The 5,844-nt window shown below is 31.9% G+C and overlaps 1 pseudogene; it reads left to right on the top strand.

Moving 5' to 3' along the window:
• Window positions 1–1,113: 1,113 nt before the first annotated feature.
• On the top strand, window positions 1,114–5,504 carry LOC132048687 (uncharacterized; annotated as a pseudogene).
• The last annotated feature ends 340 nt before the right edge of the window (window positions 5,505–5,844 follow it).

Below are 5,844 nucleotides of genomic sequence, written 5' to 3'. Positions count from 1 at the left end.
CAAGAATACTATCCATGATGTTCTGCTTCAATGCGTTGGGAAATATTGAATAGTAAGTAGATGTTTCGCCATGCAATATGAAATTATTATTTCATTTTTTGATTTTAAATCAGCGTTTGTTTATTTGGAAGCTCCACAATGCAAAAATAATGGCATAAATGATATTCAAATGAACTTTCGCAAATCATTGCCAACATGCTCACAAAACAGAAAATTTCAACTTCAATTCATCTCATGATTTTAAATCGCAAATTCTCCAAAAAGGTATGATTTGGGATTTCAAATTATTTTCAATGTAAAACTTGACCCATAATTTTATATTTTAATTTGTAAAAAAAGATCGATAAGTTGGTAGATATATTTACCAATCATTTATATCAAATATAACAGATCTTCAAGTTGGTTGTATATTTATAATAAATTTACTCTTACCAACTATTTGTCAACTTCATTTACTTATACAACTCATGTTCAATTTTCCTTTTTATTGAATTAAAGTTCGATCACCTGATGTTGTATATATTTTTTAGAAAGACCTTCTAGTAGCGTATTAGTTTTGTTATGAACTCTGATTTTCTCATTTGGTAAGATTGTACAAGAATTAATAAAATTTTGATGGTTTTCACAACTTGCGGGTTTTTTACGTCTATGAGAAAAAAATACAACTTAAGAATCCAAATTGCATGCGCAAACAAAACTTTAACTTCAAATATAATGATTTCAAATCACTGATTTTATATCATGATTTCAAATCATGTCCAAATGGCTCCAAGTGTGCCTATAAGTTTGAGAATATTAAATTTTCATAATATAGGGTTATACGGGTACAGCAGGTTACCAAGCTTATGACTTTTATCCTCAATAGACAATTTCTTTGTTCTCTGTTTTAACTCAAAGAAATATATAGTAGAAGATGAGATTGTGGTAAGTAAGAAAATGGAGAATGATACATTGAAAAAATAAGGAAAATGGAGAACGATGCAGTGGAAAAGAAGTAGGAAGAGAGAGAGGAGATAATGTTTAGCTATAGTTGTGTAATCGCCAAAATTTTAAGAAGCAAATATACGGAATATTGTTCTCCTAATCATTGTTAAGACCTTGCTTTGTGTATACATGGCAAGATACAGCTCGACACATGGCAGGATGGTAATGGAACACGTGACAATAGGAGGTAAAACGTTACAAGTTGTCTCATTTAATTCGAATGAGAAGCCCTTGAGACATCCGGAGTAAATCCACAAAGGAAAGTGTACCAGGTCATTAATAGAAGAATAACGTTATGTGACCGGTCCGGATACGGAGCAAGCATTACAATCCAGAATTAAAGCTGCATTTATTATTTATTATTACTCATTATTAGGATTTAATTGCAGCTTAAGAGCTGATGTATTTGTACTATAAAAAAAAGCATAACAACCCTGGAAAAGGCATCAAATAACAATCATTGATACTCATTCTCTCAAATTCATTCTTTTCAATTAGCATTTTACTTATTCTTTTGCACCGGAATAGTACTCATTTTCTAAGAGCCGAAACACACACTTGTTCCACCGGAGGAAACCCATCTAAGGATGCCCAGGCTTAATTATTCTATTATTACTTCTTTTTCATCTCATATATCTTTTACTCGACTTATTTTAATAATTATCATAGGTTTGATTTCATTCGTTTATAACAAAACAAGTCACGTATCCTTTAAACCACAAACAAATTCAACTGTTCTCTTGTTAGGGGAAGCACTCTGCTTAATTAAATCTCAGCCATTAATTTTAAACTATGACACGTGTCTCCCGTTCAAGTAAGAAATTGACGAAATGAAGCCAATAAAAAATGAAGAGGAGCCGGATCCTATAATTAGACTTGTAAACTCCAAAAATTCTTTTAAGTAATAAGCAGCTTGACTCCTTAAAAGCCCTCTTCATGAATCAAAAATCAGAAGTTGAGAATAATATAATTTAATAATTAAAGTCATAATATCGCATATAATTCAGTATATCTTTTTGATTTATGTAATATGTAATTGTTTAAACTTTGCGTTCAGTTAAATATCGTTATTTTATATAAGAAACTAATGGAAAAAGAAAATTTAAAAGAAAAGCGAAAAATTTAAAAGAATATTATGCTTCACCTTGCCCATCTATCTATATCTATATATATTATAAAACTAAGCATGAACGAGGTAATGTGGCACCTCTCTATGGCCTAGAATGTTATTTATCTTTTTCCTCCTTTTGTTGGCTTTCCCTTATTTTTACTCATTTATCTGCTATGTAAGAAAAAATAAAAAACACTCATTTAACTCCCTTAATTATGTTAGACAGCACCGTTTCACAATTCTCACAAAATCAACCGTTTCAGCTAAGGCTTAATTGAAATGAAATTTCTGGTGGAATTTGAGTACAAAAGCAGTGGAATATGGGGGGACTAAAAAACTACTGCTCTCTAATTAAACGGAGTAATTAATGTATATAAATGTGTATGCTTCTCCATCTCCCCCTCCAATAAATTATGCAGTATTAATACATATGTTATATTTGAAATGTTTAGCTAATGGAGGTTACGTTCAGTTTTTTCAGAGTAGGATATTTTGGCCCTGTGGTTGCTTAGTTGTCTTTGGAGCATTTGCTTTGGCATGGTAAGGTTTCTTGCTTAGATTTTTCAGCTATACATGCATAGACGTAGTACCTTATTTTCATATGTATGTACATGTCTTATTTCTAAATGATATACTTTATTTTTCATATACTGTTGTTTTGAATTTGTTATCTTAATTCAAGTTAGTCTTTTGTCAGGAAAATTCAAGAACAGCATGTGGAATTACAACTGAAAGAATTAAAGAGTAACAACTATAAGGCAGTCAAATTTAGTAGAAGCTTTATCGGGAAGATTGCTGAATTTCTAAGGTTGAAACATACAAACGTTCACTTAAGGTGGCAACGGAAGTTGGCATCATAAGATGGCAAAAGAAGAAGCTTGAAGAGATGTCCTGCGTTCTTTGTAAAATGAGGTCTCCTATAGTGAAAAGCAATGCATATTAATTAGACCTTTTCATGAATTTTCAGGTCCAATATTGCAATTTGATTTTGTCAAGGACTTAGTTCATTTTTTTAAAAAAAATTTTAATACCAGATCATATCTTTATGGTAACTTTTAATTTTTGGAATGAGAATGGTTAAAATGTCTTCTATTTAGAACAAATGTAGTTGATTGGTAGATATTTCAGAATCCATTCATGTGCTCTTTGGTCAAAATAAGATATAAGTAATGCTTTAATTTTACTTTTGGATAGTTTCTGAAAATTTAAGTTTTGCAGAGACTACCTATGGGTTGGAGTAGCAAACTTGTATCAATGTGTCTTTTGATTTTGAGTGATAATTTAAAAGATACTTTTAGTTTTTTCAAAAATCAAAATAGTTATTTATTAATATTCGAGTATGTCAAAAAAGTTACTTAAATTTAACCAAGGTTTTTGATGACCGCGGCTCCTTTTTTTAAAAAAAAAATTATTTGTAACGTTAAAAAAGCTTAAAAAATCACTCTTTTAATTCTCTTAATTATATTGAATGTGCTATGCTTTAATTATCTTAATTGTGATGAAATTCGAACCGCACGTTTTCTGAACTGTTTTCATTTCAAAAATTGGTCATTTTAATTTCACCTTTTCGGCATATATTTTTCTGTATTTTTTCTATAAATAAGACATACATTAGCTATTTTTACATCGTAGATGAGAGCTATTTTCATATAGAGTAGAAAAACGAAGATATATTAATTAGTAAAGATTATTTTTTCTTGTAGAAATTAATAAATATTTAGCAGTATTTTGATTTTCGTCTCTAACCGAGCGAAACGCAGATAATTTCACTAGTTTAGACTCATCCTATGCCTTGTGTCACATGACTTATAGGAACTCTTATCACATTCATTTAAGTGAAGTCGTGCATGTAGAGCTTTTCATCATTATTTATGTGATGAAATGATATTTTTAGTTCTTTAAAAGCAGCGGCGAATCTATGTATAAAATATGAGTCACGTCAATACATAGTCACTCGATTAAACTCGGTATATTATGTATATAATCCTTAAAATATATCTAATATTAATTGAACGAACGCATGGTCAAACTAGACAGAGTGGAGCACGGGTTAAGTGTTAGGTTTAATCCTTTACAGTTATGGGATCAAACTCTACTAAAAGCATTTTTGCGTTTTTTTTTTACTAAGCAGCCTTTAACGTTTTGCTCATCAACTTGATGTCACTATAAAATTTTATGTCTTATTTTAAAAGCAATGGTGAATCCATTCTCGTGAAATTCTGAATTCGCCTATGTTTGAAAGTAGTTAGTCTGTCTTCGACGCCAATTTTTAAAATTTTGTGTGCGTTCAGTCAAATATCTTCATGTCAAGTGGAGGATGATAGGAAAAGAAAATTTAAAAGGAAAAAGCAAAAGCGATACCAGCCGGCAGAATAGCTAAGAGGGGACATGGCGAATTTGGATGTTTTCGTTGAATATCAGTGTGCAATTTATAACAGGTGTCTCTCTGTGGAAGGCTCCTTCATGGTTAGAGTCCTTCCACGTACGCAATGGCTGAGCCCCCTTATGCTAGGGGGTGTCAATTGACACCCCCTTAGCTGAAAAAATGACATTATTTAACTAGGTCAAACAATGACATTATTTTATATGTTGACTCTATTTATTTTTTACCTGAGTCTATTTCTTTATATTTTGACATCTCTTTTGTAAAATTTCTGAATCAACCACGCACGTACGTCAGAGGATTTCAAAAATCGTCTGCTAGAATGCAATCATGTATTACATATAGAGAGATTGATAAGGTAATAAACTAACATCAGATTTGTGGAAAGAGCATTATACTAGTTTTATTTGATATATAGTTGTCTACTTCGTCACGTGCTTTGCTTAAACTAGGTCATTGCCAGAATCTAATATTTGTGTGACCCATTATTATGTACACCGTTGGGAGTGAGGAAGGGTGCATGGATTGAAGAACAGCAGACCACGTGAGGAACTACTGCAACACTCACTTTCAAAAGAAGTTAAATACTATTGCTCCTCTTCCTCATCAAAAGATTAACAATAAATGCAGAGCCATTACTAAAAATGAAATAATAAGACCTCAACCTCGGAACTTACTCAAGCACTAAGAAGAATGTTTCTTATTGGTGCACCAACAAAAGCATCACAAACACAGTAGACAAAGATGAACACAACAAAGATTTAAGGACTATTACTGGTGATCAGAAGCAAACTAGCTACAAAAGCATCGACAGACAGACAACGGAGTTCAATGGTAGGCGAGTTTATTGGAAAATTGCAGTGAAATTGAGGAATAAGCAGTTATAGCTGATGATAAAACACCAACAATATTGTTGCACGAGGAAAATCACCACCATGAAATGGTGGAGCCAACTGCATGCTAAAAGGACAAAGTGATGGATGGGATGACTTTTCTGTTGAAATTGACATATTGGGATCCACTTAATTAAAGAGATGATATGGCATTATTGTAAACTTGAAATGGGGATACATTCGCCGTTTATACTTTGTATCCCTACTACAGGTTGTTAGGAAAGTAATTTCGAATTCTATAATTACTAAGTGCGCATGCACCCTGATATTATTCATGTGATTTTTAGGTTATCTATGTGATTAGGTGCATCGTCTTGATCTTATCTAATAGGATGAATACATACACAGCCCCTTAAACTTGTCCGGTGGCAGAGCCAGGAATTTGGGGAAGGATTTGCAAATTTTGTTCTAACTTGTACTAAGGGTGTGCAAAATTAAATATATACTCATAATCGCTAACATTTTACCTATGT

This window comes from Lycium ferocissimum, chromosome 3, assembly GCF_029784015.1.
Source record: "Lycium ferocissimum isolate CSIRO_LF1 chromosome 3, AGI_CSIRO_Lferr_CH_V1, whole genome shotgun sequence".
In the NCBI taxonomy this organism is placed as follows: Eukaryota; Viridiplantae; Streptophyta; class Magnoliopsida; order Solanales; family Solanaceae; genus Lycium; species Lycium ferocissimum.
Note: the sequence above shows the minus strand (reverse complement) of the source record. Positions and strands in the feature narration are given on the sequence as shown.